This window comes from Benincasa hispida, chromosome 9, assembly GCF_009727055.1.
Source record: "Benincasa hispida cultivar B227 chromosome 9, ASM972705v1, whole genome shotgun sequence".
Taxonomy (NCBI): Eukaryota; Viridiplantae; Streptophyta; class Magnoliopsida; order Cucurbitales; family Cucurbitaceae; genus Benincasa; species Benincasa hispida.
This window is the reverse complement of record NC_052357.1, coordinates 28,802,058-28,815,785: the sequence shown is the minus strand read 5'-3', so window position 1 is coordinate 28,815,785 and position 13,728 is coordinate 28,802,058. Positions and strand designations below refer to the sequence as shown.

Genomic DNA, 13,728 nt, shown 5'->3' with positions numbered 1-13,728 from the left:
GATAGCTTTCATATACCATTCTCTGTCTATTTTCGTTCCTCGATTAATCATTTTCTCCATGATGTCTTTTCAATCCCCTGATAGTTAATATGAATCAAACAAGTACTTAATTTGTGTTAAAGGTATAAAATGCATTTAGCTAAGGCATGCTAGATGACATCTTCACCTGTGAAAGCAAAAGTGAAGATGTCATCTGATCTTTCGAGAGAGGGTTAGAAGAATGCATTAACTAAAGCGAGCAGTACTTCCAGACATGGAAGCAACCTTGCGTTCATTACGTTATGTGAGAGCGTGGCCGATCACTGAAAGGTGTACGCCAAGAGAAGAGTAGAACAGTATTTCTAGCTTCAACGCAATTGAGAACTTGCGCTGTTTATATTATTTATCTTTCTCTTTCTATTCTGTTCATAAGACTTGTCACCGCATTCCACGTCTTTGCATAACTTTCACAGCCAGCCTTGACCCCAGCATTTTGTAATATGAAATTTGTATCTTGTATCATCTAGCTTAGGTTTATTGTATTTTCTTTTATTATCGTTTCTTTACTGCTTTACTTTATTTTATCGCAATTTATATACCTGTACAAACACATTTTTAAAGATTGAAACCTTGGTCGCATATATCATGAACATATCACAATAACCTAAAACAGTCCCTGAGTTCGACCTTGGATCACACCGAGAAACTTGCGGTGGAATTACACTTGGTTCCATCGTAAGGAAATTTGTGACAATGCATGGTATACTATGTGAACATCCATAATTAACGCATATCTAGCAGTAGTGTCGCATCATTTCGAGCATAGAACATCATCAATAATACCTATCAGCGAAAAGTCAACAAGTTTATGGTGCCATTGCCGGGGACTGGTTAACGATTTATTGTTTGAGTGTGTTTTTGGTATTTTGCAGGACAGATCTCATTATACTGGCTGTTCAACGTGGAGAGCAGCCGGACCGTTTATGAGTCCTGGTGCTGAACTGGAATTTGAAGCTGACCCTAAGATCGAGCGTACTTTCTGCGCAAGGGCACGTCAGAACCGAATTAGGCGAAAGAAGGCAACCAGCATGGCGAACAACAATGATAATGCGGTACCGGTTGCAAACCAAGGGGTGTTTGAAACCGCCTCAGAGATTCTGTCTTCCTGGCGGTTGATCGCAAACATACCTAATGCAGTATATTATGCGACATCCCAATTTTATAGATTTTTTGCCGGAATCTCGAGGCCATCCGACTAGTGGAAGAAATAATGAGCGTTTCGAGATTAAGAGCTGTTTCATGCTAGCAGAATGGATTTCAAAATGTCGGGCAGTTTAGGGGTCTGCAAGGTGAATGACCCACACAGCCCATCTGACCAGTTTGCTCGAGATTGTGCCGGCAATTTTTTCCCTACCTTGCGTGACCCCCGGAGAATATAAAACTTATTGTTCCGCTTTTACACCTTAAGGGACGAGGGCTAAGAGGTGGCTTACTCACTTTGACCAATGAATTACGTTCGTGGATCAACTGGTAAAGAGTGGTTCCATGAAGACAGTTCTTCCCACCTGCCGTCAATCGCAAGGCGATGAAAGGATGTTTGAACCTTCGAACAGATGGAAAATGAGAACCCCTAAGCATCGCTTTGGGTGCGATTTAGGAGACTGGTGAAAAACTTGCCCGCATATCGAGAATCCCGAATTGCGTCTGGAATGGAAACGTTTTAATCATGGCCTAACAGAGCAACCAAGGCTGTTGCTGATGCCTCTGCGGTAGGAGGTTTTAATGGATTAAGAACATACACAGAGGCTTAAATCATCCTCGACACATCTCGGCGGAATATGGATGACTGGGTCGACCAAGATGATTAAGGTCGAGTGCATCGGAGAGAAGGAAAAGTAAACAGCCATTCTCCCTGCGGAAAAATGACCACGTTGGCCGCGCAAATTGGCCATGGTGACCTCGATCCTCCATGTCAATGGCAATCACCAAGGAGCCCATTGCTCCACAATCATAGTGGGTTCTCAAGTGGCCGCAATCAGTTTGTGTCAATTGTGGAAAGGGCTCACGAAGCTGACATGTGCCCATTGACCTTCAAGCAAGTGTGTGCTATCCTAAACAACCCCTTCAGTAAACACCTATAATCCAGGCTGGAGGAGCCATCCTAATTCGGTTTTGGGAGGCAATCCCAACCCAAGGGGCCAGTAGAGGGAATGCCAACCTTTTCAAACCATAATCACGAAGCATCAAGACGCGCACAACCAGCAACCATCATCATCTAAACACCTTGGGAGCCGTTAAAGAGCTGCTAAAGCAATATATGGGATAAAAAACGATGCAGTGCTGCAAGTGCAAGCAATTTTCAAATAAGGAATCTGGAGATCCAAGTGGGCGGTAGCTGACCTCGTGAGCTAAGAAGTCGAACACCGGGAACATTGCCCAGCAATTCAGAAGCCCCGGGATCTACAGGAAAGGAGCAATGTCCTTAAGACATTGAGCAGGCAAGCTTGATCATCTGCGGAGATGTGGATTTCGATCACTCATGATAACGCAATTTTCGGTCCATATCTCAATACTATGTTTAATGCTTTATTGAATTTCCGTCTCTTTGAATTTTGAATTTTGTCTTCAATTCTTCATTTAATTTTGACTTTATGAATTTATTTCCTCATTTATTTCTTTGCCTTTAATTTTTTCTTGTCTTTAATTCCTTGACTTTTTCTGTAATTAATGCGTTGAGCTTTAATGGTGAATGATTGAGTAATAAAGAGAGAATTGCACAAAAGAGAAAAACAATCTTGCATCCCATCGCATATGCGAGTAAAACATTAAATCCTGCTTAGACAAATTATACCACCACAAAGAAAGAGCTTCTCGCGGTAATTTTTGCGTTGGAAAAATTTCGAGCATTCTTGCTGGGGACAAAGATACTCATCCATACTGATCATTTGGCAATAAAGTACTTAATGACAAAGAAGGACGCAAAGCCAAGGTTGATCAAATGGGTTCTCCTCCTTCAAGAATTTGATATAGAAATAATTGACCGGAAGGGGACAGAGAACCAAGTTGCGGATCATTTGTCCAGATTGGAAATCCTGAGGTTGACCGCAATGAGTCTAAGGTGAGTGTAGTGTTCCCGGATGAGCAGTTGTTCCATTTTGAAGAATTGTCCTGGTATGCAGACATGGTCAATTATCTGATTTGCGAGCAATTTCCTGAAGATTACACCTACCACCAACAGAGGAAGCTCAAACATGAATGCAAACATTATTATTGGGATGAGTCGAATTTGTATAAAAGAGGGGCAGACCAGATTTTGCGATTATGTATACCAAATGCTGCTCAACAATGCATAATATCGCAATGTCACAACTCACCATATGGTGGGCATTTTGGAGGACAGCGCACCGCAACTAAAGTTTTATAGAGTGGATTCTTTTGGCCTACATTGTTTAAGGATGCAGTTGACTACGTAATGAAGTGTGATCGGTGCCAATGCACAAGTAACATTTCATGGAAACATGTCATTCCGATGAACACCATCTTGGAGCTTGAATTGTTCAACGTATAGGGGATTGATTTCATGGGACCATTCCCTCCCTCGAATGGTAAACATTATATTTTATTAGCTGTCGATAATGTCTCCAAGTGGGTAGAGGCAGTGGCATGCACCGCAAGTGATGCGACGGTAGTCTCCCAGTTCCTGGAGAAACATATTTTCACTCGTTTTGGCACTCCCCATGCCATCATAAGTGATGAAGGGTCCCACTTTGTCAACCATAATATCAAGGAACTGCTGCGCAAATACTACATTCTCCACAAAGTGGCCACTGCATACCATCCGCAGACGAATGGTCAGGCCGAGGTGTCCAATCGAGAGATTAAGCTGATACTCGAGAAGGTAGTAAGGCCTTCGCAAAGAGATTGGGCAACAAAGCTTGATGATGCATTATGGGCATATCGAACTGCATTTAAAACACCAATAGGTATGTCCCCATATGCGTTGGTATTTGGTAAGGCGTGTCATTTGCCTCTGGACTTGGAATATAAGGCACTGTGGGCGGTAAAGAAGCTGAACTTTGATTTGAAGAAAGCAGGAGAAGCGCGAAAAATGCAACTGGGCGAGCTAGAAGAATGGAGGATTAATGCATATGAAAACATAACAATTTACAAGGAACGCACCAAGCGCTGGCATGACAAACACATATGCGGCAAGAAACTCCAGGTCGGTCAGAGGGTCTCACTATTCAACTCACGTCTGTGGCTCTTCCTGGGAAAACTAAAGTCACGTTGGTCCGGACCATTCATAGTTAGACAAGTATTTCCGCATGGTGTGGTTGAATTATCAAATGGTGATGGAACCAACATATTCAAAGTTAATGAGCAGCGAGTAAAGGTATATCATAGAGAAGGCTGGCATCGCCAAGTCGACTCCGTGGAACTAAAAGAACTTTGAATAAAGAAGGAAGTAGGTGGTCCCTGCGCTATCAGACGTTCGCAATCCATCAGGGACGCAAGTTTGGGAAGCATGGAATCTTCAACTTTTCTCTACTATTCTTAATTTTCATTACACTAGCTTTATCTGTTCTTACATCAAAAGAAAAAAATGTGGGTGGGGAGATTGCGATAACGAATTTTGTTTTGTTTAAAATAATTTTACCCTCTCTCTGTTTTTCTTGCAATGATCGAGGCGCTAGATTGTGGAGATGTTACGCGAAGAAACCACTTATCTTACTCCGTCATCGCAATCCAAAGAAGATAGATCGTCGCAAAGATGGATGCGTCAATACACAATACAGGCGATAACGCAAATTTGAGGGTGTATTCTTCCTTATCTTTATTTCAAATTTTGCGCTATCGCATCGCATGTTAGTTTTAAAAGTTTTTATCACCACATCCTCTTTGATTATCGCAATCATTTGACATAGATAAATTTAGTAAGACATTGCATGTTGTTTCTTTGTCAAGTATGATTTCAATGATGAAAAACATGCTTCTATTTCTTTCATATATACTAGAGTTAACTTAATCTTAAGATAGTCACCTCATAAAATAATTTTAGAAGTTAGGGGTTTGCTAGCTTTCTTTCAAACTCTCTTTATGAAGCTTTCTAAGAACATCGCATGCCTTATCTCAATCTTTTGGCAATGAGGACATTCCCGCATCTTAAATTTGGGGGTGAGGTATTTATTTTCGACCTTGCTATTTTGAAAAAAAAAATTGAGAATAACAGCTCCACTGTCAACGTAATGGGAAACTCTTGTTGATAAGAGTTAAGTTGTGAAAGGCACTTACCCGTAGTTGGATGTCCGCATGACACACGTGGGGGCAAGCCAAAACGAAAGTAAGTCACCAGGATCAACGCATAAATAAATGATCGTAACTCTACTGCTAAGTAGGTATGAGTTTAGTCTGAGAAAGAGCGCATTGCTCGTAGTTGGATGTCCGCATGACACACGTGGGGGCCAGCCAAAACGAAGGCAAGACACTTGGATCAGCGTAAGGTTAGAAAAAAATAATAATGAAAAGAAATATGCAAGGATAAAATCATTTGACACCCCAGTGGAAAATTTTCTTTTTGAAATAAATCATGAGATGTTCCGAAAATTAGTAAAGTCCTTTTGAAGGTTAAGCTTGCAGTCCTTAGGTCTTAGAAATATTTTAAGAAGAGACTTGAATAAGACTTAAGGAAATTTTGGTATATAGGATTTGAACGAAATATCCTTGAGAAATCTAGGAAAAGAACATTGTGGTCGATTTGCTAAAAGAAATATTTAGCTTGTGCTTGAGGACAAACATTATTTAAATTTGGGGGTGTGATAACGGGCAAAAATGCATGTTATCATAGTGCTAATTTCTTAAACAATATTGACTTGTGTTCATAAAACATGATAAATTGCGTCCAAAAAGCTTCAGATTCATAATATTATAGTCGCATGCATTCATCGCATTAGAATAGTTGATTTTTATATTTTTGTGCAGTATATGCGATGACGCAAGGCGAAAATTGCGATCATAGGAAATCATTGGTTAAGCGTAGCATCACCGCAAGGCTTTGCGGTGATCGTGTTCGCAAACATCTGCTCGAGAAGGATTGCCGCAACTTAGTCGGCACAACATGGTGGGCGCAGCTGGGTGAAAGGCTAATTAATCGCGATGGGACATAAAGCTGATAATAGTTGAATCCGAATTAAGTTGACAGCCGCTAACGATAACAAGTACATTCAACTTTTCGGTGACAAATATTCAGCGCATCAGTCAAGGAATTAAAGCCATCCCATCTGTGCAATCATGAGAGAGAAGTCGCCATTCACCCTGGATGTTCTATAAATACCAAGGGCATCCTTCAGAAAAAGGGTTCACCATTCCACCAGTTCGAAAATTCACACGTCGGATCGCTTGTCTTGTTCTTAGTTTTCCTTTCATTTTAAGGTGGAGCAAGAGAAGAGTGGTGACGCTGGAGATCACTCAGGGCAACTCGAGAGAGAACCTTGAGGCATAGAAGCAGAGAGCAGGCCGACTCTCGCGAGAGTGAGATTATCTTTTAAACACGAGTAGAAAAACAGTGTAAAAGCCTGGCCAGCAAGAGTTTTCTACCAGGCTCTTTATTCTATTCTTGCATTGTTGTTTTGCACTTCATCTCTACATTTATACAATGGAAGTTTTTATTCTACATCTTTTCACTCTCCTAGTAAGCATGAGTAGCTAAACTAGTTGAATGGGTTGAGAAGAACTAAGCTAACATGACCTAGGAGTTCATTGCTTGCGATTATCTTGTGTTATGCTGTGCCAAATACCCTTTAGAGCTACTCGAGAGAGATTCTGAAGAAAGAACCTAAGCCTCGAGAGAGCTAGGTTAGAATATAAACTCGAGAGAGCAAGATTAGAACTGCATAAACAAAAGATAGGGACGTAGAGATAAGCTCTGTTTGCCAACCTGCATCACATGCATCCTAGAGATAGGAATGATATTATATGGTCACCTTATTTGTGTGTGTGTTATTCTGTCATCGTATAGATGAGAATAGAGGCTTATGTGTAGGTCCTATAGACTTATCGCATATATCGCATGCGTTCTTTCATTAGAAGCCGTGCATTTGCATCGAGAGATGGTTTACTATAGTATGCATGTTGCATGATCGCAAAGCATGAACGCATCCTAGGAAGTGTTAGCCGAAACCCTTCTTAACCCGTTCACCGCATACTCATCGTATCTTCCATTTACCAACTCTTTTCAAACTCCGCCGTATTTGTTTATTTTTCATTAACGCAATCAACAACAAACCAACAACTATTTATTTATTTGGTTACCGCAAAGTTTTCCTAAAAATTACCAACGCAACCTGTTTTCACAAGTTCCTGATATCGACCCTGGACTCAGTGGAGTTTACACTTGGATTCCGCTGAGGAAATTTGAGTGCTCAACATAATCTCATCATCATATATCATCCATAATCCACATCATAAAATGAAGCATCAACACCCAAAGGTGCCACGAAGCCAAGGGTAGATCTCACGGTGTAGACTATTTATGAGAAACATGAAAGGTTTAAGTGAAGCATCTTATGCCCCAAGTACCTCCCACTGAGTGTTCTACCTAGGGTTCATTAACCTAGACAATCCGGCTACTGATTTTAGTTTAAGTCATCTTTTTAAACTCTGCTCATAAACAACATTTGTCTATGAAATATGAACAAGTTCAAGTAATCACATTTAAACACTTTAATGGACTGTTCTTAACTTGCATGCATGCATCAAATCTATCTAATTTACCTTTCCAGGTAAGTTCCCAGGTAGGGTGTTATGTTTCCGTCAACTTAAATACCCCAGCCTAGATAGAACCCGCCTTAGACAAAAGGTCCCTTATTGATATATTTGCTACACTTTAACCTTTGATTAGCCAATTTAATCCTATTAAACTGATTAAAAGATTAAAGCCTTAGGGTTGCTAATCGTATTAGAACCGTGATCTTAGGTCTATGTGATCCAAGTTTTAAACACTTTAAAACCATGAATTAAACCTAAGTGAGCATGCATGTCTTTCTTATTTCTTTTAGTTCTAATTTCTCTTTAACTTTTAAAAAGAAACAACTAAAACCATTGCACACAACGAGGCATTTATAACATTTATAAAATAACCTATGTGTCATGCTTCATGCAATGTCCGGTCATTACTATACATAACTTTTATATAACGCGTAACAACTAAGAAAACATGTTATCATTCACCTTTATACTATAACAATTATAATATAAAGATGATGCATGTCAATGCGTTTTATGCATGCATAAATATAACTCTTATATTATATAATACATGAGCATGCTCTTACATAATTAAATCATGCTTCTCTAAATTATAACAATTACAATAAAGAGATGATGCATGACCATTGCATAAACTAAGGTCGGGTTTACTATATGTGCATACCATATGACATATAAAAAACATACATCACATGTAATAAATAAAGGATTAATGAACCAGGATGAGCCTTTACAAAAACTAGAATGAAATAACCCTATCTATTATATTTTTCATCGAGCAAATCCGGTTTAAAGACGAACCGGGTCTTGAACCACCAGGAGGTCTCCATCGTGTAGTAAACGCCGTAGGTAGACGATTGTTTAATGCGCAGTAGACGATTTAAGCATAATTAAACGATCGCATAGACGACGACGAGGATGCAAAGCCTAATCATCTATGGATCGCTTAGCGTGACGACAGATAAACGATTTACCTTGCATTACTAAGCGATCGTTTAATCAGTTACTAAGTGATGAAGCTTGCTGACCTAAACGATCGTTTTCTAGTGCGCGCATGTTAAATGATCCGCGAGCATCTCATCATCTACACGACCCGATACTCTGTGATCGCGTACCCAATCATCAACCCCATACGATCAACTCTTGATCGCATACCCCATCGTCTAACCGATGTGTTCAACAGCGATCGCGTGCTTCATCGTCTTTACGATGCGATCAATAATGATCGCGTACCACATCTTCTGCATGATGCGATGAACCCTAGATTGCCTCCTTCCTCGAAAAACCGCAACTCTTGCACCGATCTTCTTCTTCGAACGACTCAAAACTTCAAACAAATTTTGAATACAGACTTGATAAAGATTATTAATGCCTAAAAACGTAGGGGCCTTTACAAACAATCGCAAAAGTAAAAGAATTTAAATCAAACCGAGGATACCATCCACAAAAAACATCCATTAATCCCGCACATCCACAGCAAATTTAACCATTAAACAGTGTAGAAATTCACCTACCAGGAACGTAAATGTCATTTTGTTTCAACATATGAAATCGGAGTATCAGAACCTGGCTCTGATACCAATTGAAGGATCTCTTACCGAAGAGTTCCATGAGCGCATTCGGATCGCTCCAATTTCACAGTGATTGAAATACAACAATATACATTCAAACGCATAATTATGCAAACAAAACATAATTAACGGCATGTTTTGAACAAGAAATAAAAGAGGGAGAGAGTTGCCATACCAGTTGAAGACGTTCTTCAAACTTCGAAACTCAATACAACGAAAACCTCTACCCGATCAACCAACGCCCGAACAACCACGAACTCACGAACGCAATGGGGACGACACCACCAGAAAAGAGCCTTGGGTATTCTCAACGTGAAAACCCAAAGCGTGGTCTTTGGTGAATTTGGTAGAGGAAGGAGGAAGCACAGATCATGTAGGCGATAAGCAAGTGGGAGGGAAAAAGGTGCTATCGCATAGCACGATGCTTATCGTTTAGGAGAAACTACACGATCATGTAGGTTTTACTGAACGATTGTTTAGCAAACTCGACACACACTACGATCGTTTAGGGAAGCTATCCGATCGGGTAGGAACAATGTGCGATCGTTTAGGCGCAAGGTAGACGATCGTTTAGACGCAGAGTGACTATCGTATAGGCTTTCGATTCTTTTAAGCGATCGTTTACGATTTCACCAACGTGCGCGTCTATCTTTTTTTCGAACGATTTTGACGAACCATTCAAAAATGAAAACAATTTTCATTTTAATTCATCAGTTAAAATAACCGACGCTGCCTACTAACGCACGTCCGAACGTGAAAAATTTGCTTAATTATCATATAATTAACCAATTAATTAATAATAAATGTAATCATATTATATTTTTATCCTATAGTTTGATATCACATATCTACTATAGTATTTTCTCCTCTACTTGATATAAATCATATTTATATCTTATTTCTTACAAAATAATGTATTTCATACATTCAACCAATTATATCATATATAATCGAACTTCCTCTTGTCAATTTGAACATTTCAAATTAACCCAAACACTGGTTCTCAACTTTATCCAAGCTACCTGATAACTGGTAGAAATACAAGTTATTACATTTCAAATTAGTAAAACAACGAGAGAAAGCGATGGTGAAATAGGCAATATCATGTCTGAAAGCGCCAAACTAAAAGGAATTGTGATCGTGAGTGCTCATCGAATAAAAGCAGTTAATTTGCCTATTCTGTGCAGGTACAATGCGATGGCGCATAGGAAATTGCGATCCAAAGGCACAATGCGACAGCGCGCTTGAAGTTGCGATCGTAAGTCATGCGATCGTGAGAAGTTTCTCAAAAAATTATCGCATAAAGACCTTGCATCAAGGCGACAACATAATAAATCATGATGGGACATAAACGATCGATTTCGAATTTAGTTGACAAGTCATTAAAAGCTATACTGTTGCAAGTACATTGAACTTTCGATGACCTTTAAACGGCGCAACAGAGTAGGAAATTAATGCCGCCTATCATTGCAATCATTGGTAAAAAAAGCGGCTTCACCTTGAAATATATAAATACCCAATGCTATCAGAGAGAAAAGGTTGGATATACACACAGACCTATATACACAGAGACGAAGAAAGAACAAAGGAGGCGAGGTGAAGCCGAGAGAAATCATTCTCGGACAGATCGAGAGACTGCCGAAAAACAATACAAAGGAGAGAAGGTCAGCCCTTGCGAGAGCAAGAATCCACAACTAGAGCAGAGTTGAAGTGATAAAGAGCAGTGTAAAAGGCCACGGGAAGCAAGACATTGCTTACCTGGCTTGTTATTTCTCAAATCCATTTGTTATTTAACACTCAATACTTTATTTGCAGAAAATAGAAACTTCATTTCGATTTATGTTCAATCTCTCCACACCATGCATGAGTAGCTAAATTTCTGAATGGGTTGAGAGTACTTAGCTAGCATGACTTATGCTATGCATTTTATACGATCATCTTGTCTTATGTATGCATCATTCATCATTTGGACGTACTTGAGAGAGTAGTCTAAAGATAGTATCTAGGCTTGAGAGAGTCGGATTAGACCGCATAAGCAAGAGTAGAAACTTAGAAATAAGTTCTATCTATTATTTCCCATACACATCGCATGCGTTCTAGAAATATGAAATGTGGCATTTTTCATTGAGAAATGTAGCACTAATATTTGTGTATAACATGTTCGCATAACTTGTACACAAGCTTAAGAAACGTTAGGTAAATCCCTTCTCAACCCCTTCAACGCATACTTGTTATAACTCTACGCTTGCATCACTCCGCGTTCAACTCCATTGCATAGGAAAGTCCAAAACACCATCTATTTCTTTTTCATCACCGCAATAGAATCATAGAGTCTGTCGCATATCTATCAGTAGTCCCTGTGTTCGACCCTGGACTTACCAGGAACCTAAGAAGGCTTATACTTGGGCTTTGTTAGGAAAACTTGTTTGATCATCGCATACACACCATCGCATGATAAATCAACGCATCAAGTTTTTGGCGCCATTGCCAGGGACTACGGTGTAGATTGCGCTAACATCAAACCTCTTTGATCTTTGCAGCTTTCAACCTTTGTGCATTGCCATTCCTTTGGTAAAGGAAGAAGCAAGAGTCGCATGAGCGAAGGACACACTCCTGAGCCCAACAACGACCCAGAGATCGAAAGAACATTTTGTAGAAGACAAAAAAACAAATGTAGACGACAAGGAAGAGTTCACAGAATGGCTGAACAACCTGAAGAATGAGCAACAAACGAAAACAACATAATGGCAAATCCTATCCTACTGGCAAATGATCACAATAGACCCATCCGGGACTATGCGTCACCAAATCTGTATGATTTCTCTCCAGGAATCATGAGACCAACATTAGATGGAACAAGGTTCGAGATGAAACCAGTAATGTTACAAATGATATAAACAGCAGGACAGTTCGGAGGACGGCGTGGTGAAGATCTGCATGCCCATCTACGAAGCTTCATTGAAATTTATAACACTTTTGTGTTCCCTAATATTTTCGAAGAAGAGGTTCAACTTACTTTATTTCCATTTTTCACTATGTGATAAAGCAAGAAAATGGGCATACTCTCTTGAACCAGGAGAGATAACTTCATGGGAACAAGTTGTGGAGAAGTTTATGAAGAAGTATTTCCCTCCCACAGAGAATGTCAGAAGAAGGAAATTGATCACCAATTTTGAACAAGAAGAAGATGAATCGCTCAGTGACGCATGGGCGAGATTCAAGAGACTTGTACGCGACTGCCCACACAATGGATTGCCGGATTGTCTCTAAATGGAGATTTTCTATCATGGACTCAATTTGCATTGCAGACAACCACCAATGCGGCAATAGCAGGAGGTCTGCTAGACAAGACATATGATGAGGCAAAGAACATTTTTGATCGCATCTCGAAAAACCACGAAGATTGGCAAGAAAACGATCAATGAGTAAAACTCAGAGAAGGTAATGCAAGTAATGGTGCCATCGCATCATTGCAAAATCAGATGAATGCGATGATAAATTTGTTGCAAGGCATCGCAATTAACAATTTCGGAACTTGAAGTGAGCAAGTCAATGCGATAGACGAAACAAGCACCAGCTGCGTTGCATGTTAAGAACTACATTCTGTTGAGGAGTGTCCACGAAATCCCTAATCAATCTACTTTGTCAAAAACAATCCTTTTTCAAACATCTACAACCTGGGGTGGCAAAATCACCCTAATTTCGCTTGGAAGAACAACCAACAACAAGGCAGTCAGCTTATGGCGCAGAGAGAAGGACCACCGGGATTTTTCCAACGAACTAACGAACAACAGAAATAGGCGACGGTAGAAGTCAGGAAGTAGCCTAGCAAGACCGATTCAATGGAGCAACCTGCGATTGAATCGAAGAAACCATTGTTGCAAACTGAGTCAAAGGAGCCCGAGACTATGGAACCTGAAGATGCGATCACCTCTAAGCCTCCAGACCATGGGACAATGAAAGTACAGCTACTCCATTCCCTCAAAGACTGAAAAAGAAGCAAAACGATGAAGGTCAGTATCATTGCTTCCTGGAAATATTGAAACAACTACACATCAATATTCCATTTATAGAAGCAATAGAGCAAATGCCAGTGTATGCCAAGTTTTTGAAGGATATTGTTTCGAAGAAGAGAAGCACAGGAAAATTCACCACGGTGCCATTAACACAAGAATCAAATACTATAATCCCACTAAAGATGCGCGACCCAGGCAACTTTACAATACCCCGCTCAAAAGCGATCTTGGGGCAAGCATAAACTTAATGCCCCTTTCAATCTTCAAACAATTGAATGTAGGTTAGCTGACACCCACAACGGTGACTCTCCAACTTGCAGATAGGTCCCTAGTACACCCTGAAGAAAAATTAAAGGATGTTTTGGTAACAATCGTCAAATTCATTCTACCTGTAGACT

At 40.0% G+C, this 13,728-nt stretch overlaps 1 non-coding gene across 1 annotated transcript; it reads right to left on the bottom strand.

Moving 5' to 3' along the window:
• Positions 1 to 12,461: 12,461 nt before the first annotated feature.
• On the bottom strand, positions 12,462 to 12,568 carry LOC120087465. Its single transcript, XR_005484606.1, has one exon. It is a non-coding gene; the product is annotated as a small nucleolar RNA R71 (small nucleolar RNA).
• Between the last annotated feature and the right edge of the window lie 1,160 nt (positions 12,569 to 13,728).